This window comes from Pectinophora gossypiella, chromosome 10 (genome assembly GCF_024362695.1).
Source record: "Pectinophora gossypiella chromosome 10, ilPecGoss1.1, whole genome shotgun sequence".
NCBI classification, from domain to species: domain Eukaryota; kingdom Metazoa; phylum Arthropoda; class Insecta; order Lepidoptera; family Gelechiidae; genus Pectinophora; species Pectinophora gossypiella.
The window spans coordinates 3,228,875-3,255,559 of NC_065413.1; the positions used below are offsets into that span (position 1 = coordinate 3,228,875).

The 26,685-nt window shown below is 38.1% G+C and overlaps 1 protein-coding gene and 1 long non-coding RNA gene across 2 annotated transcripts in view; one reads left to right on the plus strand and one right to left on the minus strand.

Annotated features, from left to right (window-relative positions):
• Positions 1-26,685, minus strand: part of LOC126370230 (E3 ubiquitin-protein ligase RNF19B-like) — a 115,140-nt gene that overhangs the window by 11,419 nt on the left and 77,036 nt on the right. The gene's annotated exons all lie outside the window — the stretch shown is intronic.
• LOC126370352 (uncharacterized) lies at positions 764-3,675 on the plus strand. Its single transcript, XR_007566868.1, has 2 exons — positions 764-2,303; positions 2,376-3,675. It is a non-coding gene; the product is annotated as an uncharacterized LOC126370352 (long non-coding RNA).

Sequence of the window (26,685 nt, forward strand, 5' to 3'; positions counted from 1 at the left end):
ACTATGTGGAAGTAAATAAAATGATTGTGATACTGATGACGGCCATTATTGTCTTCAAACGCCCACCCTTCATTATGATGATAATGTTACGACCGACACCGACCCACTGCTACGACATCAGAAGCGGGATTAGTGAACTTGGATGAAGACAATGTGATGCGACGTTCACAACAAGACAATGCAAGTTTTGATTATCACAATCAGAAGAAGATTATGATGATTATCACATTCGTGTGACCACGTGATGAAGATGTAGTCTACAGCCATGCCTGAATTTGGAGATGGACCTGAATTTGAAGTGACCTTGACCTTGTTAATGATCGACATCACTACATGCCGTAAGATATGATGGAGTGAACATCACAATATTTCCATACTGTGTGCAGTCGTGTTTGAAGATTATGGTACCTCAACTTGAAAACTGTTAATTACGGTGAGTCGTTTTCATACTGGAACCTTATTGTTATTGACTTCATTGCTGGGTGAATTTCCGTTTCTAATAATGAGGAAATTGATTTAAAATTAACTTGGAAATTACTATTTCCCTTTGTTTAAAAATAAAATTGATGAGACATATTGTGTCAATCCGTGTCAATCATACCGCGTTTTCCAATCTGTTTTCATCATCGTCAAATCTTTGTATTTTGGTCTAAAAATATTTCGAATTGGTGTAGACACGCTTAACCTGCGTGATTAAAGTTGTATTTTCGCACTCCAAGCAAAAAGAAATTAATCATGACATGATAATTAGCCTCGTTAAATAACGTGTTTTGTAATCTACCGTCATTCATCAAATGTTTCAAAATTCAACATTCTTTATTGAAATCTTTTTAAACCGGTTGAAAGAAAGTCACTTGAATACGATAATACAGTGAATTCTTTTGTTTCATGTCATAACTTGCCACGTGGTACGGCAATTGGTGGATTGCAAGCGGGGATGAAAATGGCGCGGGCTGAGCCGTAGCCGTGTAAAGTGACGACATCATGGCAGCGCGTTGTATACCAGCCGGACTTGCTGCGCTGGTGCTGTTGAAGACCTAAACCATGTCACAAGACCAGTGGTTGATCTTTTATTGGAAATTCTTATACGTCCCGGTGAGTCGTATCTGTTTCACCTGATTTGAAATATGGAAAGTTTTAATAGGATACAAACGAATATAGTGCAGAAAGTTCTCTTTTGTTAACTTTAATTAAATTGGAAATCGTAATGAAGTGAAGTAAACATTGCGAAGTAAAATGATTTGGATTACGATTAAATGAAATAGGCTTAGAAAATGCCCGAAACAGAGTAAATCATTAGTGAGAAAATTGGAGCAAAACATTCTAAATAATGATAATACCGAATTGGTAATTGTTTAAATGCGGTAATATTTCCTCGAGGTGTTGGTCGCTACACTGTGACTTTATGACTTGTGTGTGTGAGAGCAGGGTGCTCTGTCGTTTTGTGGTCGTGGACCATGGTGGCCATCCCGGGAGGGGATGATGTGACTCATGACTGTTTTGTAGCGTAACGGCAGTTTGGGGAGGAATATTACAGCCTGTTGTGCTTTGCAGTAGATGTTGATTTAATTGAGCAATGAAAGCTATGATTGACCTGTTTCGGAGCAACTCTGATAGGAAGCTGCGCACTTGTAGTGTTCGGGGCTGCAGCCACTTTTGTGCTGCTCGTCTTAGAAACTACAGGTATGCGGTCGAAGCCCGGATTTCATGTTGACTTTGTATTTGGTCATGACATTGTACCTGAATCTAAGTCATGTTGAACTCCGGTAGAATTAGTCAAACGAATTAGAAATTAGTGATGTAGAAGAAATTGTGTAACCCATTGACCTGTTTCGGAGCAACTCTGATAGGGAGCTGCGCACTTGTAGTGTTCGGGGCTGCAGCCACTTTTGTGCTGCTCGTCTTAGAAACTACAGGTATGCGGTCGAGGCCTGGATGTCATGTTGACTTTGTATTTGGTCATGACATTGTACCTGAATCTAAGTCAAGTTGACTTCCGGTAGAATTAGTCAAACTACACGAATTAGAAATTAGTGATGTAGAAGAAATTTGTAACCCATGGACCACTATTCTACCAACTAAAATGTAAAGTTTGTGTGCTAGCTGTGTTGAGATATCGTCACTTGGTGTAAGTGGCATGAGTTGCTGTCGCTCGATTTAGGTGGCAGTGACGACTGTGTTGAGATATCGTCACTTGGTGTAAGTGGCATGAGTTGCTGTCGCTCGGTTTAGGTGGCAGCAACGACTGTGTTGAGATATCGTCACTTGGTGTAAGTGGCATGAGTTGCTACCGCTCGATTTAGGTGGTAGTGACGCCTGGTTGTGAGATATCGTCACTTGGTGTAAGTGGCATGAGTTGCTACCGCTCGATTTAGGTGGTAGTGACGCCTGGTTGTGAGATATCGTCACTCAGTAGAGTGGCATGAGTTGCTACCGCTCGATTTAGGTGGTAGTGACGCCTGGTTTTGAGATATCGTCGCTCAGTAGAGTGGCATGAGTTACTATCGCTCGTTTAGGTGATAGTAACGACCGATGTGTAAAGAGTAATTGGATTTTCAAGTTTGGTTGTTTATAGTGTGTGAATACTGGTCAATGGTCCGTGTATTGTTAGTTGATGATTTATCATGATGTAATGTGAGCTCATGTAGAGTCACAAGTAGAGCTCGTGTAGAGTCACAAGTAGAGCTCGTGTAGAGTCACAAGTAGAGCTCGTGTAGAGTCACAAGTAGAGCTCGTGTAGAGTCACAAGTAGAGCTCGTGTAGAGTCACAAGTAGAGTTCGTGTAGAGTCACAAGTAGAGCTCGTGTAGAGTCACAAGTAGAGCTCGTGTAGAGTCACAAGTAGAGTTCGTGTAGAGTCACAAGTAGAGCTCGTGTAGAGTCACAAGTAGAGCTCGTGTAGAGTCACAAGTAGAGCTCGTGTAGAGTCACAAGTAGAGCTCGTGTAGAGTCACAAGTAGAGCTCGTGTAGAGTCACAAGTAGAGCTCGTGTAGAGTCACAAGTAGAGCTCATGTAGAGTCCTTTATAGAGTCTCATGTTAGGTCAGGAATGACCGAGCGAACTTGGATACTGTGCTGTGGTATATTGTTTCAGATTAACACACGAGGACGTGTGTCACGCAGGATGGCCGTGTCGGAGTTAGTTATGAATTAAGAAGAGAAATTGATCAAATCGGAAAATACAATGAAGTTGCAACACTTCCATCATGAAGTTGCAACGCTCTGACGTCAGGTGGCGTACGAGCAGAGCGGGGTGAAGTCGAGGGAGTCACTACAGAGTCGTCGTGTCGAGCGGACGTGCACTGCCGTTCTAGTCGGGCAGTCTACCGCGAACCATCGTCATGAGCGGACGTGTCGAATAATTACGAGGAGTGCTATAGTCGCTCACCTATAACTTGTAGGGACGTCAAGAAAGTGTGATCGGAAAAGAGTACCTAGCAAGTACGTTCACATGTCCCGATGATTCGGTCCGAATATAGGAACCATGGGTGGTGGAGGGCAAGTAGAGGGCGAGTAGCCCCTTCGCGCTAACGTCCTTATGCGCGCTAGATAACGAGAGACTGTGTAACCGTTACGAATACCGTGACGTTGCCGTGAGTGTGTACCTTATGCTGTGACTTTATTTAATCGTGATACAAAAACTATGTGGAAGTAAATAAAATGATTGTGATACTGATGACGGCCATTATTGTCTTCAAACGCCCACCCTTCATTATGATGATAATGTTACGACCGCGACACCCACTGCTACGACATATACATAATGTGATCCAAATATCAAGCAGCAATTATTTTTATACATGCTTCTGTCATTACGTTGTATTTTGGAATAATGATGTACCCGAGTAATGAGAATATAGGTAACTAGCTTTTGCCCGCGACTTTGTCCGCGTGACGTGTATCTTATCACGCGGTTTACATTTTTTCATACAAATGTTTTTTCCCGCTAACTCCCGTTCCCGTAAGAATTTTGCAATATCCTGTTGCAATTAAGCTTTAAGTTTACTAAGGTACCTGCATGCCAAATTTCAAGCGTCTAACTTAAGCGGTTTAGATTTTTCATACAAAAGGATTTTCCCGCTAATTCCCGTTCCCGTGGGAATTTCGGGAATTCCTTTCTTAGTGCACCTCTACGGTACCTAAGCTACGTCCCTTCCAAATTTCAAGTGTCTACGTTTAGCCGTTTAGGCTGTGCGTTGATAATGTCAGTCAGTCAGTTTTTCCTTTTATATATTTAGAAGATTCTCCTAGACGGTTGCAAACCAATGCTAGGAGGCCGTCTCGCCCGCTGATTGGTTGGGGACTGCTTATTTAATTCGCAGCTGACCTCTTATATAGAGGCCGCTCACTATCCACCACCTGTGACCCCGTCGGTAGCCTACAGCACGGCACAGAAGTGATTTACCACCTGCACCATCTAGTAACCCTCAACTACAATGCCAGTTGTGCGGCCGCTACTGTCGCTCTCGCATTGGACTTTACAGCCATTTTAAAAGCTGCCACAGAAACGCTGTTTGAATCATCTGATAAAGATGTAAAGGCCTGAGATATTTAGAAGATTATCACGTTAGAAGTGAACAACGAAATCTAGATAATGTTTTTAGTAATCGTAGCCTGGAAAGATTAAGTCAATATGATTCACCTAACTTTGAATAAAGTCTATCTAAATCTACATCTTCCTTTTTTAACTGGACTATGCTTTCAGACTAACATAAGCGTATACAAGTAAAACTTGAATTCGAATACACGCTACATTGCATTGTAGGCAATCAACTAGTTGAAGATATACTTAGATAGCGATCTATGCGGAAACGGGGCCGTTTCAGGAAAGTAGGTATTTGGCGTGTGGACTTAAGTAACATTATCAGAGTAGAACGGTACCTTTTCGCCGCGCACCAAATCTGCTGATGCCCTTTGAGATTCACTTGCGAAAAGTACCTAATTACGCTTCATACATAACATAAAACAGCATAACGTACAGTAATGTGCCGTTCCCAGGAATATTTTCAAAGTTCCCGATTCCCAAAGGGAATGTTCTCGACTTCCTGTTGTTAAAACTTTTTAATAATAAAGACACTGGTGCTAATTCCTGTAAACACCATTTAATTTTATTTTAAGTTATATCTGTCATTTTCTTATCCGCCGAAAAGGAAAAGGACGGGTAAGCGACAAGCACAAAATTTATGGAACACACGTCAATCAAGCACAAATCTAAAGCAACCGTATAAAAAATTTACATTGGCCAATAGCCCGACAGAAGTATGATTGATGACAGCACACGTCATACGGTTTGCATACCAGCGAGATACCTTTTTGATTCGCCCGGGTTATTCATTCATTTACTCATTCTTCCTAAAATTAAGAGCTGTCAATCATCCGTCCCTGTCTGCAGGAATCGGGGCCACTATCTCCGTATCCTTTACAAAAGACATAGTAATAAAATAAAATCAAATCAAATATACTTTATTGCACACAACATACAAAACAAATTAACACAGATGATGATAGATACAGTACAATCTGGCGGCCTTATTGATAAGCAGCAATTTCTTCCATTTTTTTTTCTTCTTGCTTTAATAAAGCTCTTTTTACGTAAGTTTTGCGCCGTTTTACTGGCGGGAACATTCCCAAAGTGGGAAAATTCTCGGGAACAGCACATCACCGATCACGTATCCCCGAAGAGGTATGCAGAGATACATCTATACATAGTATATATTATATTATCTACAGTTATACAACCACTCCTCGCCAGCTATAGGTACTTAACTCCCATGTTAATATGGGCATGTGTTTACGCGTACTTTCTGCCTAAACATGTGCGTTGACAGGGTTGACAGCAGTTTGGATCAGGGCCAACCAATCCCGCAGCATCATGGCGAAACTAGGTTATTAGTCCACTCAACGACCTTATATGACGGTGGACAATGGTCAAATCAGTAAAGTTCATGTGAAGCTACTTTATGTGAAGCTTATATTATAAGATTAATGATTACCTAAATGATAAAAATGCCTGGTATTAAATGTGTTTCTCTAGTTATTAAATAACTGGTAATGTATTGATACATTGATTTAAAAGATGTGTTGCTGTTGCAGTTTCTTGTCATCTCTTCTCCTCAGCCATAACACCTTGCGAAATGACGCACATCCAAAAATGTTAAATTGACCTTCAACAAGTTTATCTATGATAATTAATTACGTTGAATAAATGATTCTGATTCTGTTTAGAAGTTCTAAACTTGAAACCGTTTTAACAACTTTATGTTTTGTGACATCGTAAATTCCTATCGCAAATGAAATAAAAATTTACAACTTGGTATTTCCTTGTTTTTACGTCAATCAAACAATTTGGTAGCTCAGACAAGAAGCGTTTCGTAAATGCAAAAAGACAAGTTCTAATAACCGATGACGTCACTTTGAGGATAATGAGAGGTAATGGAGTGGAGTGGTCGGGTGCTACTTAGGCCTCATTCACATTGCCGAGCGGGCGCGGAAGCGGGCGCGGGAATATCAAACGCTTTTAGTTCGTATCTAAAGCGCACTCCAGCCAATATGATACACTATATAATCCTAAATTTTTCAAAAACACATTCTGGTCGTCCAGTAGCGTGTTAGCCCAGTTGGTAGAACGCTTGCCTCTCACTTTGAGGTCGCAGATTCGAATCCAGCACAGGCCTAAACCAATGATTGTCGAATTTGTTTCCGAATTCACGTTTGGATCATAAATGATTATCACGTGCTCAGCGGTGAAGAAAAACATCTTGAAATGCATTTTCGGAGGTATGTGACCTAACCTGTAATGAGCTGGTTTTCCCATCGCGGGTTGGAAGGTCAGACAGGCAGTCGCTTCTGTAAGAAACCGGACGTGTCAAATCTTCAGGTTAGGTAAGCGGGCCCTGTGAAAAACGGGGTCTAGCTAGGGAGATGATGACATTCTGGTGTCATTTTATTAAAACAAAACTTCGATTTCATTCAATTGATTTCATTACGGGTAGAAATTGAGATTACAACTTTTTACGAGTACCTAGCGAAATAGTACTGTGCGCAAGTTAACATTAGCTCCGTGTTTAAATACGTAATAAAATAGTTTAAGTCATTATTTTACAATTATTATAGTTTCAAAACACAAATTAGGATAAAACTACAGTGCATAAGTGTTAGTGACAATTTGGACGCAACATTGACGAAAATAATAACGAGTGAACTTTGTATCAGTTAACCGCCAATTATTTGAATAAATACCTTCCAGTGTTAAATAAAAACAGTGTTATCTAAGCTCAGTGTTAATGTGAAGCAATAGTGTTAATGTTTATGTACAGAGAATAGAACTAGTGAGGAAAACTTTAAATTTTCTCTTTTTTTAACCGTTATAAATAGTAGTGATAATACAAAATATGTGACAGCGACATCTAGTGGAGGATAGCAGTACTACTAGATTAAGTCACTCAACACAGAGGGCGCTGATAAATATTTTTAGTCGCGACACCTAGTGGTGGATAGCATAACTACATAAATTAGCTTTTCACCTATAGAGGGGGTATTTCTGATAAGGCAAGATGACTCTATGTTGTAAAAAATGTAAGAATACTGCGCAGATGAGAGATACAATTCTATGCTCCATATGTAATAATAGATATCACTTTGATTGTTGCGGATACTCTGAAAAAATGTACCAATTGTCAACCACGGAGAAAAGAAAGGAATGGAAATGCAATACATGTTTAACAAATAAGAAAACTATCACAGTAAAACCACAAACTAAGATAGTAAATACACATGAAAACGTGACAACAAGAAAAAGGGGCACAAATTCTCAAAAGGTTATACAAAAATGTGTTCCTTCCACTTCTGAAAACACAACATTAAATTCACATACACTGGATACAACATTTTTATCAGAAGGAGACACCTGTGAATACACTTCGCCAGATATAGAATCTAAGAGTACGGAGGACCAATCGTGTATTAGTAGTATTCTGGATCTAAAACAACAAATTAACATGCTTACCTCGGATTTAATGACAACGCAAAACGAACTTGAAAACACGATCTGTGAAAACTATGAACTCAAGAAAACTATTAATAAACTAACGCAAGAGGTGGAAGTCCTAAAAACGATATGTACAAGTCCATCCATTGAAACTACTAATGCTTCGACACCAAAGAATAAAAGGCAATCCACTATCAACAATGATAGACATATCTCTGATAACCTATCATTTGAGAAAATTGAATTAGAAAATCAGATTTCAGGACTACAAAAACAATTATCACAGGGCGCCGAAGAGATAGCAGAACTGAAAAAGAAAATAAATAGATTAGAATTGAAACTTAGAGCAGCCCCGAATGCGAGCACTGTAAATCAGGAATCACTACCACACTGCAATAAAAGGACACAAATAACAAACAAGCAACGTAAAGATAAAATATCTATCATAAGCTCAAACAAGAAAAACAACATTTTAACTATTGCACAAAGTACATTTAACGAAGAAAACTACGACCTGTGTCATTACCTTAAACCTAACTGCAACATGAAATTGTTACTAAAAGAAATAGAGCTAAAAACTGTTAATCACACGTTAAATGATTTCTGTATCATACTACTCGGAGAAGAAGACTTTAATACCTCAAATAACTATCAAGATCTTGTGCACTTTATTGGGGATAAATTACGGAAAATAGTTAATACAAACTTTATAATATGCTCACCAACTTTCAAAAGCTGTGCTAATGTATTTAACAGTAGAGTCGAACATTTTTGTAGACTACTCAATGAGGATGTCATTAAGCATGAGTACGCTTATTTGGTAGATTCCAACCTAAGTCTACAATATAACGAGACTATGTTCCACAAATGGAAAGGTACGGTTAATAATTATGGCATGCGTGCGATCTTTCATGACATTTATGAAAGGGTCGCAGAAATTCAAGCATGGAATGATTCCAATATAACGTTGGAAAAGCACTGTGAAAGCAAGGATAATAAAAGTGAGGAATTGTTTTTTCGAGAATAATATCTACTTGCTTCATCAAAATATTGCTGGTTTAATAAAGAAAACAGATGAGTTGACCATACATATACAAGATCTAAATAATAGAAAAATCAATGTTGAAATAATCTGCATTACTGAACACTTCATTAAAACCAATTATGAACATTTTCTTACAATTCCTAACTATAAAATGGCCGCAAGCTACACCAGAGACGACGCTAAGAGAGGAGGAGCATGTATCTTAGTGAGAAACGGACATCAATGGAAAGAACTTTTAGAAGCTAAGACTCTATCTGTGTCTGGAACGTTCGAGTGCTGTGCTATAGAGCTAGTTAACTATGAAATAATAATAGTATGTGTGTATAGAGTGCCTAAAAAAGATAATATTAGTGATTTTTTTAAAATACTGAACAACTTATTGATAAAAATTTACCGATACCGTAAACAACATCTTATTATCACTGGTGATTTCAATATTGATAGACTTACTAGGAATAATCATGCTTTGGAATTTGAATACATACTTCTAAATCATAACTTGAAACTTGCAATAAACCAACCTACTAGATTAAAAACCCAAACATGCATTGATAACATCGCACACGACTATAACAGACAGTTGAAAACTGAAGTCATAGACTATGCTCTATCTGACCATACTGCCCAGATTATTAAAATACCTGTTAGAAAGATATCAAAAATAAATTACTGGAAAGATATACGACGAGATTATAGTGCGGAAAATATCAGCAAATTCGTGCGGTGTCTTGAAAAACTGAACTTTTCCGATGTATTTCAAGCTACTAATCCCGATAGAGCCTATGCGTGTTTTATTGACATTGTACAATTGATGTATAACTTATGCTTTCCCAAGAAAGTAGTAAGAATGAATGTTTTTAAAAGTAATACATGGATATCGCGAGGAATAAGGGCTTGTAGTAAGAAAAAAAGATATCTTTTACATCAATATAGATGCAAACCGTCTGAATCTAATAAAGTCATTTTCAAAAAATATTCGAAACTTTTAAAAACTATTATAATAAAAACGAAACGAGCACAAAATATGAATAAAATTAAAAATTCATCTAATAAGGCAAGATCTACATGGCAAATAATTAATAGCTCAAAACAGAATATTACAATAGATAATATATCAAAAATTAAAGAGAAAAATAAAATTACTACAGACCCTGGCGAAATATCTAACATGTTTAACAACTACTTCATTGATAAAATAAAACCTGTAAGTAATCAAGCATCCAATAGCTGTCCTATTATTGAAACCAACAATCACTCTATGTTTATGCCGCCTTGCTTACCAACTGATATAAGTTTAATAATAAAAGCACTAAAAAATACAAATAGTGTGGGTCATGATGAAATATCTACAAAGATTCTAAAATCAGTTTCTGACATCATTAGCTTTCCATTGAGTCATATACTAAATCTATCAATCAGTGAAGGAATTTATCCGGAAGATTTAAAAACAACAATCATTAAACCCATTTTTAAAAAGGGAAATAAAGATCAAATGGATTGTTACAGGCCAATAGCACTAATACCTGTTATATCAAAAATATTTGAAAAGTTTATACATAAACAAATCTGCAATTTTCTAAATAAATATGACATACTGGCAATGGAACAAAAAGGATTTAGAGAAAACAAAACTATAACTATGGCTATTTATGATTTATTGAATAAAGTAATTACTAAAGTAGACTGCAGAATTCCTATTTGCTCCATCTTCTGTGACATGACCCAAGCTTTTGATCACGTGAATCATCAACTTTTATTAAAAAAGCTTAATACTTACGGCATTAGAGGCAACATTCTTAGACTAATTGCATCATACCTAGAACACAGAAAACAATTCACAGAAATAAAGAAACTTGATATACACACAAAATTGATAAAGACCTACAGATCAAATACAAGAGTGAATACTTACGGAGTCCCACAAGGCAGTGTGCTGGGGCCGCTTCTGTTCATTATCTATATAAATGACCTCCCGAAAAGTACGAAACAGCATATATCGCTTTTTGCTGACGATAGCACAATTACGATTGACTTGAAGAACGTTGCCACGTATGAAGCAGATATTCTGGATGCATTCAGATCAGTAATAGAGTGGTTAAATAATAATAATTTAAAAATAAATCTTGAAAAGACGAAAGTAATTCACTTTGCACAGCGGATATCACCACATAATGTAAATGTTGGTTACGAAAATAAATGTATCAATCCTGTTAATAATACGCAATATCTTGGGCTAACTATAGACTCTAAACTTAATTGGAAACTACAGGTAGAGAGGCTATGTAATAAACTTAGTACCTCAGCATATGCACTTCATAAACTTAGACCGATTACAAACTTAGATACTCTACTGACGGCGTACCATGGTATCGTAGCACCCTTTATTCGGTACGGTATAATATTCTGGGGAAATTCTACAAATAGAGAGCTAGTATTTCGAGGACAAAAACAATGCATACGATCCATGTTTGGTATACCGTCAGATGAAAGTTGCAGACCATACTTCAAAAAATATAATATACTAACATGCCCATCTATATACATACTAGAAATAGCTCTATTTGTGAAAGCTAATCCCGAACTGTTTCCTAGACTGTGTGAGACAGTAAGGCGCAGTAGACGTGACGAAGACGTTGTTCGAGTACCTCGTGCTCACACAGCTCTCATGCGCAATAGTGTTATATGTATGGCTCCAACTATATACAACAAAATACCGAAAGAAATAAGAATGTTGCAACACGAGAAATTCAAAAAAATGTTAAAGTTATTATTATTGGATAAATGTATATATGATATAAGAGAATTCACGAATACCTAATTATTACTGAAGTTTGCTATGTAAGTATCTAATCTCAAATGACTATTTTTTTTCTTTAATTTCCATATGTGCTTTTACATTTTAATTATAAACATTATTTAAATATTTGTATACCTATCTGTAGGTGGAACATAGAGAACTAACTGTAACATAAACCTGTAACACCAACTTTATGTACCTATGTTCAATGCAAATAAAGAATCTGAATCTGAATCTGAATCTGAATCTATTGCGAGATGTTTTTTTTTGATAAAAAATCACATCGGAATGTGTTTTTTCGAAAAGGCATTATGAGGCAAAATTCGTTAACAAATGTCATAGGCGTGTTCTGATGACATAGACAGACATGTTTCAATCTGCAAGGTCGCTGCACTATGGTATGTAGATCTCGTCTGGCTGTTTGCAATGCAGTTATAATCGCCGTGATATTATCGAAACTTTGTCTAAATTCTTTATCATTTTGCAATTTGGATACAGTGTAAGTATAAGAACAATCTATCCCAAAGAATTGAAACGAAACTGCACTAAAAAACTTTATATAGTAAGTACTATGTCTATATTACAGCTGCGTCTCACCCCGGACACTTCATACAAACAACCTTGTTTTACACAGGCATCACACATTGACGTTATAGTACACGCGCATTTGTGTGTGTGACGTCTGACGCCATAGGAGTCTAAGTCTAAACTGTGTTCGAGGGGGGTGAGGTAAACCTAGTTCAGACGCTGGTGGGGGCGGAGAGTTGCGGTTCTATACGTAGAATTACTCCTTATTCTATGGCTGCGTTAGAATATGAGCTTGTCTGCAGCCTGTGGGCACCCTAAGTTCAGTTTTTAGGAAGCAACGGTCAAAGACATTAAGTGCTCGTTCGGTGCAATTATCGTCGCTTGACTTGTCTGGGTTTTTAGGGCCAAATGGATTTTTAGCAAAAGCTGAAATTGGAACTTTCACAAGACCGCGGCTATGGAGAGACGGGAAGATAAATATCTTCCCACTACCCAAAGGACTAGTCAAATGGTTGTGAAAAGCTGCAATAGTTTTAGGCAGATGAGACGTTCGTTATGGAAAATTGACGATTAAAAGTGTAACTATGTACAATTTTTTTTTTAAATGTATAACTGCGGGTTAAATAGACTAGTATAAATAATGAAGCTTTTAAGGTATTTCATCACGTACCTACTCGTTATGCTTAGTTGGTGTATCTCCTGGCATTATTATGATCATCTTAAGAAAACCAATCAAAAAAGTCTACATGTCTGTCTTTTAACACCTTCCTTGTAGCTTTGCTTACACAGATAAGGATTATCGATGTAACACACTCCGTTCAAAAATCTCATTCTTACCGCATAAGTGTGAGCGAGACAGACAGTTACTCCTTAGCGGCTTGCCATCTAAAGACCCAGAGGGGGCAGAGAATTACGCAGTATTAATCTTTATTCTATGGTTATTCTACTTCTAAATATAACAGCGTGTTTGATCTATATCAAACTAAGTTATTCAGTAAATCTAGGTTAGGTTGGCAGACGAAATTCCCAGAAACCTTGTAGGTACGATACATGTAACGTTATACCGTACACGGTTCATAATTCACAATAACCGCACCGGAGGCAGGCTTCATGCTCAGTTATTCTTTATTTAGAACTTTTTCATTACAAGCTGTTTAATGTCATATAATAGGGAATATACGTATAGAACTGCACATGACTACACATTATCATTCAATGTACTACATATATACTAACCCACTCGACTTGCACACACACACATACACACATAGTCTCTCTCTCTCTTTCATACACACACACACACACACACACACGCACCCATACGCACATTTACACTCACAACTACTCAAAAATACTTACTATACTCGTACTAATTAGTTTAGCACTTTTAAATAATAAAAAAAAGGAAAAAAAATCCAATGTTATAGAAGAGCAAGGTCTCCTGGCACAGGCATACTTTGCTTAAAAGGAGACGTTATCATATCCTTTGGAAACTTTCCTTTGGAAGTATAAATAACGCTACGAAAATGGTGCTATTAATATGCATCTATCACGTTTCCATCTTACGTTATTCCTTTCAAGTCGTGACTCGCGAAGATATAAATAAATCTAATGCACATTTCAGTAAGCTTCATTTGTATTCTGTGTTCGACGGAGCCCTAATATAAATATCAAGACAGCCCCGCGTATGGAAACCTATTGTTGTCAGAAGCAAAATCACGGAATAAAGAAGCAATTTAAATAAATAAAAGATCTATTAGTTGAGCCGTAGTAGTCCAGTTGGAAGAACGCTTAGCTCTCTCTGTGAGGTCACAGGTTTGAATCCAGCACGGGCCCACCAACCAATGATTTTCAAAATTTGTTTGTATCATGAATGATTACCTTTGGCGGCTCAGTCATAACCCTGACACCAGGGTTGATGAGGTTGGTATTCCACCTCACAACCCACACGATAAGAAGAATGTGGAGGCGGAAAACCATAGTGAGGAAACGCACATTTCGAGAAATACGTTTCGGAGGAATGCTATCTAAACTGTATCGGGTTGAGTTTCCCTTTGCGAGTTGGAAGGTCAGACAAGCAGTCGCTTCTGCAAAACATCGAAACTTTAGTCAAAACGGGATAACGCTAGGGAGATGATGAAAAACATTGACTAGATTCATGCACCGGGGCATAATTCAAATTCAAATTCAAAATATTTATTTCGGAAACTAGTCCATATTTAGTTAGTAACAAAAGACTTAACCTAGTATTAGTAACAGATTCGAAAGACGAACAACATAAAAATAAAACACAAGAGACCGGCCCGAATCACCGAAGCCGCGGGCAGCTATGTAACAGCGTGCAATCGCACCCAGCGGTTCAGCAGCGGCGAGTCGTACCGGTCCACAAATGCGCTCATGATGGTGTTGGGGCTGGCACGCGCACGGCGCAACAGAGACGCACAGCGCTTACGCATGATCGCGTGGAAGTCGTCTACGCGCGCCTCGCAGAACATACCGGAGGCGCTACAGCGTCGCGACAGCCCCAGCAGCGCCCTGAACGCATTGTACCTTTGTGAAATGTTTTTATCTATCTATCTATCTATAATTATTGTCTAACTAAAATAACATCCTTCGCATGATCTCTGAGGTTGTAATTACCCGAGCAGTTCAGTTAGGTGGAATTTTAGCCAGTAACCAACGCTAGGAAAGGGATTATCTTCAGAGTTTGCCTTGAAAATTATCCCTTTTACTCCGGAATCCTTGCTCCAATGCGCTGGGTTTCTACAGAAGCGAATCATCCGACCATTCAACCCGAAACGAAAACGGATCCAATTACCACAAACACACACACCCTCACATCCCAAACACGTCATAATCACATACATACTCTATAAAAATATTGCCTTACGACCTTTACTTTAAGCACGTGTTAGCAATTTACGATCCATACACACGAATCCGAAAACAAATTCTGAAGTATTATTCCTACTCCTACTTCTCTCGTATCGACAACTTTATAAACCAAACCACAGATTCTCGGTATTTCCCAGGAAGTTATAGGGTAAAATAAAGGAGGTGACTTAACCCTAAAAGGCTAACACGGTTGTACAGCCTGCCTACAGGCATACATGACTACGTATATAGGCGTTTAACACAGTATCTGCTAAGAAACAGGTCGTTACACAGATTACGGGACGTGTAAGTCTTCCGTAATGTCTTGTGATGATACTCGCACACGGCTTTAGACGCTACATATTCATTCAAGATTTGTCTGGCTTTTAGTAAATTACACCTACTCTGTTACAATACGTATAGCTCTGACAACGTGCTTTTTGGAACTCATCCATGAGTGGAAAAAAAATGTCTTTCGACTTCTTGCGAATGGGAAAAACACCAGAGATTTTGAGCATGTGGAACATAATAGAACAGCCTGGAAGACTAAAAATGTTACATTGAACGATTTACATCTATAAAAGCAATATTGCTATTTGACATTTGTTCAGATTGCGCACTTACTCTTATATGCGCAACTGTCAACTGTCTTTTTTAGATGAAACGCTTTCAATGTGGATTTTTTAGACCCCTGAGTAGATTACCTTACCACTCCATACCATCTCCAGTTGATTAAGTAGAGTAAAGACAGCTTCACCTAAGCCAAACGCAGTATTAACCTCTTAACGACGAGATTTCCAGACACAATAGTTAAACAATGGGTTTTGGATTTTAAAAGAACATTCGGTCTTACGACTTTAAGACAACTATAATTTGCTAGTTATGTATGATGTTAGTTCACAATTTACAACAAACATAGTACCAAATATTCCTTACTTCGTATGACGAATAAAAAGCACCCTAGCAGACGCACCCATAGCAAAGTCACCCAACACGTTTGTTTGTGATATTACGTGCCACGGAAACTGAAAACTTGAGCAATTTGCAAATTGTTACTTTTGAGATGAACACACGAGGAAAGATGGTAAGGAAACAACACGACATAATCAGGACCAACTGACGTCATCACCACCACAAATAAGAAAACATTGAATCACCGTGAAACTTAATTTATATGTTGTACTAGAAACTTGACTCATCTATGCCAAAGCTATGTTTTCGTGTAAAATTCTAGCGATAAGTCTTCTGGAAATATAAATCCGAGGGTAAAAATAGTCGTTGATTTTTGCTGTTTTTATTAAGCGCAAACCTGGCAAAGCTCCGACCTTTGGAACCTCCAAAAGGAATGAACAATTATAGTGATATATATGTGATATTCATGGGCTTTTAGAAAATAGGAATTCGAATAGCCGACAATTGAATACAGCATGCTTTTAAGTTATCAATGTCCAGCTCTTAAAAATGTTGGAGGAGCCATGTTTATTTTTTTATATCTTACATACATAAAGTCGAGACGATAATCCTTAAAAGAAGAGGCAGAGTCGCTAGTAATAATAAGACGATACTTCAAAATAAAATATGTTTTACTCTACTCTGTGTTTTACTTTTATCACAGAGTACACCGTGACACCTAGCAAATCAGATCCTCCAGTTTGCAAACTAAGCGACACAACACACCTATCAAATTAAAATTCAAAAATATCTTCATTTTGCACACACTCGCATCAGACAGACTGAGGAGGTCTAACTGAATAACTCGTTGCGCCTTTGATGCACAAAACGGAAACTGCAGGCCTGCAGCAATCTCCACTTTAGAAGAGAAAATAAGGGGAACTAGAGCGAACTGTGGCGTCACACAACGCGATGGCACACCCTCGACTCATCGCTCGAATATTTCCTTAAGGCTTCTTTGAAATATTTTATAAGACTGAATCAATAAACCTGCTTTGCGAATAGCTGGCACACTTGTAATATGGAAGTTGGAGAATTAAAATATGATAGATAAAATCTTGATGACGTAATCGTCTGAGAAGAAACGACTTTTTATATTTGATTAAGTCAAAGATATTTTCGGTGTCCCTTGTAATTAAAACTAGTAATCAAGCGCAAATGACAAATTTCGATATTTTTTTGGATGACTAGCTTCAATGTGGCCTATTTATTTAAGCTATGCACATTATAACATTTAGTTAAGACATAATTAAACAAACTAAAGCAGTACTAATGTGTAAGCCAATTACAAGTGAACACCACATTCATCTTTTAAAAATAACATGTAGCCTGTTGAGACTAACTTTTCAGCAGCTAAAATCTCACTATTAATAACAGTACTATATCATATACATGATTATTGCATAAGTTGGTACATAAAACAAAACCCTCACAGAGTATAGTCTATGTACGAACATTGGACGACATCGCGGCATAATAATATCAAACACTACCACAATTTGGAGAATTTTGGTGGAGCAGCGTGGTGGAGTATGCTCCATACCCTCTCCCGTTGATTGAGGGGAGGCCTGTGCCCAGCAGTGGGACGTATATACAGTTTATGCATGTATGTTACTACCACAATTTACTTTAAATGGTAGATGCTATTTTGTTTCATGAGTTATATACTAGTAAACAAAAACAAATCTCTGTGCCCTGAATAAGGTCCTAAAATAGGACTTGCTTTCAACTCGGCTGTCTAAAGATCGGTTACAAAAATGGAATAAAAGAAAACCAAAGGCGTTTGATGTTCTGATAGCGTGAAATTACTTTCTATAACGTTTGCGAGACGTCTGAGTTTGTAAATAAAGCTGTCAATCATTAGCTTAACGAGACGACATGTCTACCTCATTCACCTTACGTTGAGTTTTTTTGCGAGAACAAGTTAGCTCGAGTTTTCTATTGAGCCTGTCGATGAAAACATTCGGTTTACGTGACTTAAGTGTTGTGAAAGTGTGATTGTACATTCTTTGGGGCGTCTCTATGTGGTGTACGTCACGGGCACGCTTCTCTAGCGAGCAGCGCCGGTTCGAATCCCGGCACCGAACTTGCACCAATAATTTATTAATGTATCTTAAGTGAAATTTTCACTAATACAGTTGACGGCGATACGGCTTATCTATCACCTATGGCGCTGGTCTAACAGAAAACTTGTGGAAGCGTGTACTCAGTTCATCTTGCGATGGATGTACCTTTGACTAGCCCAATTGGGAAAATAGTCGTGATCTGTCAAATCAAATCCAATCTAAAATTATTTATTCTGACAACATTTAAGGTTAGTAAAGAAACTTACATACTAAGTTAGTTTACAAAATAAGGTGGACGATATACGATTTTATCTATGTATGTATGCAGTTCCGCGGTTAGATGCTTCCGTGCTTCGGAGGGCACGTTAAGCCGTTGGTCCCGGCTATTAGCCGTAAAAACACCTCCACCAACCCGCATTCGAGCAGCGTGGTGGAGTATGATCCATACCCCCTCCGGTTGATTGAGAGGAGGCCTGTGCCCAGCAGTGGGACGTGTATATAGGCTGTTTATGTATGTATGCAGTTCAGTGGGACCGATTATTAGCCCATTTTTTTTTAGTTCGTCATGTCGTCGTATACATACGACCACGCCTACTTCCCGTTGGGGTAAGCAGAGACCACGGAATTCCACTTACTACGATCCTGAATAATCCTGATACACTACTCAAAATTCAAATAAGAATTCAAAGTATAACTATGTTACTTAATAGTAATGTTTACATAACGACCGTCTCATCCGTTTAAAACTACTGCAGCATCTCACAACCTGTATAGCCGGGGAATAGAAGCTGCAAGAAAAACCTCGGTACAGGGCCCTAGTAGACGTCCTTTAAAAAAAACATAAAATATTGTTATACAATTTAGTAATTTGGCTGCCTAATATCAGTTCCCAGACAATTAATCCCATGCAATCATATCTTGTTAATAATCAGATGGTGGCAGCTTTTAAAATGGCTGTAAAGTCCGATGCGAGAGCGACAGTAGCGGCCGCACGACTGGCATTGTAGTTGAGGGTTATTAGACGGCACAGGTGGTAAATCAGCCCTAACCTTACAATAACCTTTACCACTTTCGCTCTTCCCACAATAACAATATACCATGAATATCGATATATCAATATAGTATTTATATATCTTAAAGGGTGAATTAACAATTTTTTGTCTGTAGTATTAAATTCGCTCAGTCGCTTATTTCAATTCCACCGTTACACATAAAGTTTATCACCATCCACCATTTTACATTAGAGAAAGTAACAGTACACAATTACATTAAAGTCCAATTAATTTAAATTTCCCTTGATTCAATCAACCAGAAATTACGTTACACCGACGGCGTATTATGCTAACCGTACCACTTGGTTGCGTTGTTTGTTTACTAAGGAAGTTCCAAAATTGAGTTACTAATTTCCGGTATATTTTCAGTATTAATTATACGCGTAAATTCATGCCAATAACTCTATAGAGGTGGGTAAAGTTTCATAGAAAGCGTCTTGTGTCTTGTAGCAATAGGGACTCTCGTCGGTTCTAATGGCTGCAGTCTGACCTCTGACAACTGATACGACATAGTTTAAAATCTGAGTCGGTATATTGTCGTCATACAGTTTTCTTCTATCGTGTGGGTTGGGTGGATTACCAACCTCAGCAACCCTGGTGCCAGGGTTATTATTGAGCCGCCAAAGGCCCCTGACATGACACATGTAGCGATTACTCACTTACATCAATCAGTAAGTAGTAACCGGAACCAAACGCTTAACGTGCCTTCCGAAGCACGGTTCATCTCACTTTCGGACAATCACGTGATCAGCCTGTAATGTCCTAACCAAACTAGGAATTACAAAGTGATTTTTCTGATACGTCTCCACCGGGATTCGAACCCGGGACTTTCGGACCGTGAACCCAACACTCAACCACTGGACCACGGAGCCCAATACAAGTTAGGTCCCATACCTCCTTAATGCATTTTTCGGGAATGTGGGTTTCCTCACGATGTGTTTCCGCTGAGCACGTGATAATCATTTATGATACAAACATGAATTCGAAAACAAATTCGACAATCATTTGGTTTAGGCCTGTGCTAAAAGTGTGTGTATGTGTTAAAAAAGTATGTTGCTGCAACATAATATAAGTACCTATTATGAAAGAAAGAAAGAAAAAAAGAAAGAAATAATCGTTTATTATAAAGGGACACCACAGTAACAAATACAAAACAAATATATAATTTAAAACACGGACCACGTAGAGGGCAATGAACTTTAACAACCTGAAATCATAATGTCTTATTCCACGGACTATCTAACAGGGTACCATCTCTGGAGACACCACAACGACATAATAACCTGATGAATAAAACAACCGTTTCAAATTTTCATGGCTGCGTGCGCAACGTGATAAAATTTTGTCACGGTCATTTCATCGATTCCAACGATATAATTGTCGTTTTGTCGATTGGTGCTAATATGTGAACCCGAATAAGTCATGTCGTTCTGTCAGAATACGAACAAAATCACGTGACACGCATGTTAGGGAAAAAAAAAACAAAATTTATTTATTCGATCGAAAATTTTATCACGTCGCGCATGTTAGCCCTGCAGAACAGTATTCTATCAATACAGTATACATTATAGTACAGAGCAGAAGTTGAACTAAATTAAAAATCATTTATACAACATTTTATACTCATGTTATTTTTATTCTCCAGAGGGTTCGAGACGAATAAATAAAACATATTTTCTTTAAGTCCAGTACGTTAGGTTGAAATGCTCGACTATTCTGTTTTTTTTTTTTAATGTCCTCAACATAATTTACGACCAAAATAAGAATAGGGCCCTGTTTACAAGTCCCGTTCGATATCCGTATTTACCGAATATAACTTTTGTTATAATCTGTACGGGAATTCGTGTAAAGGACCGGAGGCGCGAATGTAATACTCATAAATATTGAAATGGGTTTCGGACTTTATAAGTATTTTTTCAGCATCGAAAATCATCCGGTCGAAATATCCCGTTAATCTGGATATAGGTCGGTTTGTTGTGGGGAAAAAATATGAAAAGTTGAATTTAGAACAGCGTTCTCGTATTGATTAGAGTGACCGGGGATTAATTTAGAGGGCTGTGACGTCAGGGCTGGTAAACTGGTATTGTCTAAAATTAGGGTTGTCACTTCTGCTCATTATCCTAATAAATCGACGATGTGCAAAGGAATGCATCTATAAATCATCATCTCCCTAGCGTTATGCCGTTTTCACGGGGTCCAGGTCCTAACCTAACCTAACCTGAAGATTTGACAGGTCCGGTTTTCTATAGAAGCGATTGCCTGTCTGACCCTTCCTTTTTTGAATTTGTTTTTTTTTATATTATTTTTTACACTTGCCGTAAAGTATACATTTTAAAAAAGCTATATATATATTTTAAATGGACAGGTGGCATTCTCGTAGCTAGAATATTCGCGTCTAGTTTAGGATAGGCAGGTCAATACCGTGCTTCATTAAACACAAGGCACTTTTGGACCTTGTCTCGTTTAGCCTCCGGCCGACTAGTGATTGCCGTCCGAGCCAAATCTACAATAAGTCACGTCTAAAATATACTTGCTTTGCCTGGAGAGTCTCAGTGCTCTTCAAAACCCTTTATCTACGTCTTTCCTCGAGTGGATGTTTAAAACGCCAACGCTTTATTTACACAGTGATTCCTGCAGGCCCCTCCTAATTTTATTTTAAGTTATACCCGTCATTTTCTTATCCGCCGAAAAGAAAAGGGACGGATAATTGACAACTGTTAATTTGAAAATGATTGAATAACTCTATTTGTCGTTTCGGGCTAAGCTTACAAATCAAAGAAAAATACACTCTTTTGAAGCACTATTGATTCAAGTTTAGGGCCAAAAGTCCTTTCAAATGACATTATTTATAGTTTCATGGTGGTAGATAGTGAACGGCCACTAGATATAGTGGTCAGCTGCAAACGAAATAAGCAGACCCCAACCATTCAGCACAACCGGCTTGCAACCGTCTAAGAGAAGGGAAATTCCGAAATTAAACCCGGAACTGGGGTCTCCGTTAGACGCGAGTAGGGTCCAACCCGATTCTGCAGATTCCTGCAACCGACCTGGCGCCACACGTATTTGGCTTGCCTTTCCTGTGGATCCAGCCAGGGAGGCCGAGAGGGTGGCGTAGAACTTAGGCCCTGCGTTTCCTGAAATGTGTCCTAGGCGACTAATTCTCTGCGACAATTATAGTCATGAATCGTCTGAAACAGACGTATGAGTATGTTTGTTTGTTTGTCTTCATCTGTGTGAATTTGTTTTGTATGTTGTGTGCAATAAAGTATATTTGATTTGATTTTGTCTGTATGTGCTGAAGGTTAGCAGTTGGATAATCATAGCTGTAGGATTGCAAGAGCAACGGTCAGAGAAAGGAGTTCCGTCAAGTTACGAAACTGTGGGCAAGGCTGGACACGTCAACATGCGATGCATACTGACATATAGTAGAATGAAGTTGGTATACAAACTGTATTCTGGAATGAAAAGCATGCCTTTGCGAGGAGCTCGGTGGCGCAGCGGTAAACGCGCTCGGTCTGCGATTGTTGAAGTTAAGCAACTTTCGCAAAGGCCGGTCATGGGATGGGTGACCACCACAAAAAAAAGTTTTCATCTCGAGCTCCTCCGTGCTTCGGAAGGCACGTTAAGCCGTTGGTCTCGGCTGCATTAGCTGGGCCGGCGTGGTGGTTTAAGGCCCGATCTCCCTATCCATCCATAGGGAAGGCCCGTGGCTCAGCAGTGGGGACGTTAATGGGCTGATGATGATGATGATGATATTTGCCTTATGTAAAACATTAGGTTTGTAAAAGGAAACTTTCTGGCGAAGCTCGCATTCAGTATTTTTGCTGACTTGGATTAAGATGTGCGATGATAAATTACGTATATTTATTTCCGTCGCACAGTAATAAATTATTATAGACTATATTCGCTTTAACATGTTGACGTATACGCACTTTGTCATGCATAGAGATAATATGATCTATCTCAACAAAAGAAAGAATAATTTGCAAAAAACATATGAACCTTAATAAATACTTAATAAAATCAGGCGTTCCTTTGAGATAATAGAAAAAAAAATTAACTTTTAAACTTTAGTTGTGAGCTTTTTTTCACAACACTTTGCCAGAAACCCAATACATTTAATAATGTTAATAAAATCATAATGAAGCCGCGCTGCAACAAAATTACCTCAAAGTTATTATTAATTTCGGACCCGAAATAATTTCAGTCGTACATTCATTCGGCGTATATTATACATTCCTACATATATTAATTAAAAAGTCGATTGTGACCTTTTATTTACATGTAAAAATTTGAATGCGGGGGCGCAGCCGGTGTATATTTAAATCGACGGTATAATGTTATGTTTAATATTTCACTAAGCGCCGCAGTAAACGCGAAAGTCGTTAATCCGGTATTTTGTTACTCAACCAGCGTACACATAGGTGCGCGTGCGACTATCGACTCGCGTCGTTAGAATGGAGTTGCGCGTAATTACAGACGGTAACGAGAGTCATACTCTGTATGTTAAATAAATAAATAAATGTTAATATATTCATTACACTCTTTAGCAATACGACGTTGAAAGTTGCCCATTTTGTTGTTGAAAAAAAAAATTCAACCATTCTAGTTGTCCTATCGTTCTTGAACAAACCTAAGGGGTGACCTGGGGGGTTAAAATGGCCACATAGAAGCAATTCATCTAAGAAAGCAATATTCCAATTTGACATTTGCGCGTAAACAAATGTCAAATAGCAATATTGCTTTCTTAATTGCTTCGATGTGGCCATTTTAACCCCCCCCCCCCCCCCTGTTAGAAGTAAAATTTCACTTGATATTAACTCAGAATCATGAACTGAATCATCCCCCTCGGTATTCGGTACGATGTCACTTACACCCCGTACAAGTTCGTACAGGTAGCCATACAAGTACTAACATCCTGTAGGTATATAGTTGTTCAACACCAAACGCATGTTGTTGCCTATTAGGAAGTTTCTATAAAGACGGTAACCTATTCCAACAGACAAGGTTACGAATTGACAACATTTCATTTTTACTAAGGTGCCTTAAATCGAAAACCATTTCGAGATATTTCTATGATTTACACAAAACACATTTTTTCAGATTTTTTAATTCAGTAATAATAGAAATATATTGAAAAATCCACGAGGTCAGAAGAGGAAGGCATAATAAGTTCAGACCTTTACATAAAAATTATAAAAAAAGTAAATGTCATACATAACATGACACTTTGTTTGCGACTTGTTTTAAATACGCATGCAAAGGTACATTACATTATACTGCCTTCATTCTATCAATGGCAGAATCCAATTTTCAAAAAATATTTTTTGTAACTTCTAGTGGAAAAATCTTGAAAAGAAAAAATACGTGTCTTCTATTTAAACAAGTACTTTCGAAATAGCTCAAAAAAACCACGGCTTAAAAATTTGAAATGTTGTCAATTGTTAACTCTATCCCTAACTTCAAATACGTGTTTCGTTGTTTCTTCTTGTATAACAAAATTAACAATATTATACCGGGTATAAATTAAAAATAATAAAACACTTTATTGCACACTCTACAAGTCATTTACATTTATAAACTTATTCTAAGGTGGGCAAAGGCGGCCTTATCGCTAACAGCGATCTCTTCCAGACAACCTTCGGCAGATGATAAAGTACACCAGGAGGGTGTAGTAAATTAAGTACCTTTTGCGTTTATTTTATCGTTCCTCTTTTTTATCATTAGGCTTCGTCAGCGTAAAGATAAAGTACAATAAGGGACTTTCCAGGCTATGAACTGTGTTAGTGAAAACTGGACTTTAAATATATTAATAACTCACTCACATTTAAATGTATTTAATTATGTACAAAAGGGTTTAATTATGTACAATCAACACGGAAGTCTATATAGGTAAACTTGTGTAAACACAATAACGTAGGTAATTAAAAATAATAAGTTGAAAGGAAATATAATGCTAATAATAAAGCTCCAAGAACGCTCGCAATTTTGTCCTTTGTTTCTTTGAGGTAATAAAAAGTTGGTCTTTTTTCTTAAGATCCTTAATGAGGCAACACTGGACAATTTGCTTGTCACACAGCGTTGCCAGACGTCCCGATTTTGGCGGGACGTCCCGATTTTTAAATCAAAATTGAATATCCCGCGCGGGACAGGCTCAGTCCCGCTTTTCGGGAATAACTCGACCGTGCGTGCAACGTACTGAGAAAGCACGGCGGATGGCACAGACAAGTGTGGACTTCCCGCCTGGCCGGCGGTAGGGTAAACCTGATTAAAAATATCATATACATAACAACATACATAAACTGCCTATATACGTCCCACTGCTGGGCACAGGCCTCCCCTCAATCAACCGGAGGGAGTATGGAGCATACTCCACCACGCTGCTCCACTGCGGGTTGGTGGAGGTGTTTTTACGGCTAATAGCCGGGACCAACGGCTTAACGTGCCCTCCGAAGCACGGAATCATCTTACTTTTTCGGACAATCAGGTGATTCAAGCCTGAAAAGTCCTTACCAAACAAAGGACAGTCTCACAAAGTGATTTCGACAATGTCCCCATCGGGAATCGAACCCGGACCTCCAGATCGTGAGCCTAACGCTCTAACCACTAGACCACGGAGGCTGTTGAAAAATATCATATATATTTATTAAAATACATTTTCTATGGATATTATTGCTATCTATTGTCACGTAAACATAATTTGTACTCAAATTAAAAAAATAAATATTCAAAATCTTTTTATTATATACGTTTTTTTTTACTTTGTCCCGCTTTCGACGAAAGAATCCCGCTTTTTTCACTCAAAAAGTTCCAAAATCCCGACTTGGCAAAAAAAAGTCTGGCAACGCTGTTGTCACAGAACAACGCAGGAGAACATGGCCCTATAGGGTCCTACAGTGTATCCTGCGATCAATAATAATTAGGTAGTTTCTTAGGTCAAAGATAAATTATGAAATTCTATTACTAAATAAAGGTGACAAAAAACCTTTTCTTTTTACTATTTAACTTATATACGAAATTTAATAAAGAAAAATGTAATAATAAGTGGGACATTTTCTCACGTTTTTCTATGACGCCACAGGTTGCCTTTTCATACAAATTCCATAGTAATTTCGTGTTTTGAGGTTTAGTAAAAAGTGAGCGATTTGACTATCAACCGAACATTAAACAACGCTTGAATTTAGTTGCAAATTGTTTTTTAGGCTTTCGAACCTCAAAAGGTAAAGGATAACTTTGTTGTCCGTCGGTGTGTTTCACTAAACCAAGCAAATATTACTCTTCTTCTTCTATCGTGTTGTGTGGGTTGGGAGGTGGAGTACTAACCTCATCAACCCTGGTGTCAGAGTTACTATTGAGCCGCCAAAGGCCCCTGTCATGGCTCATGTA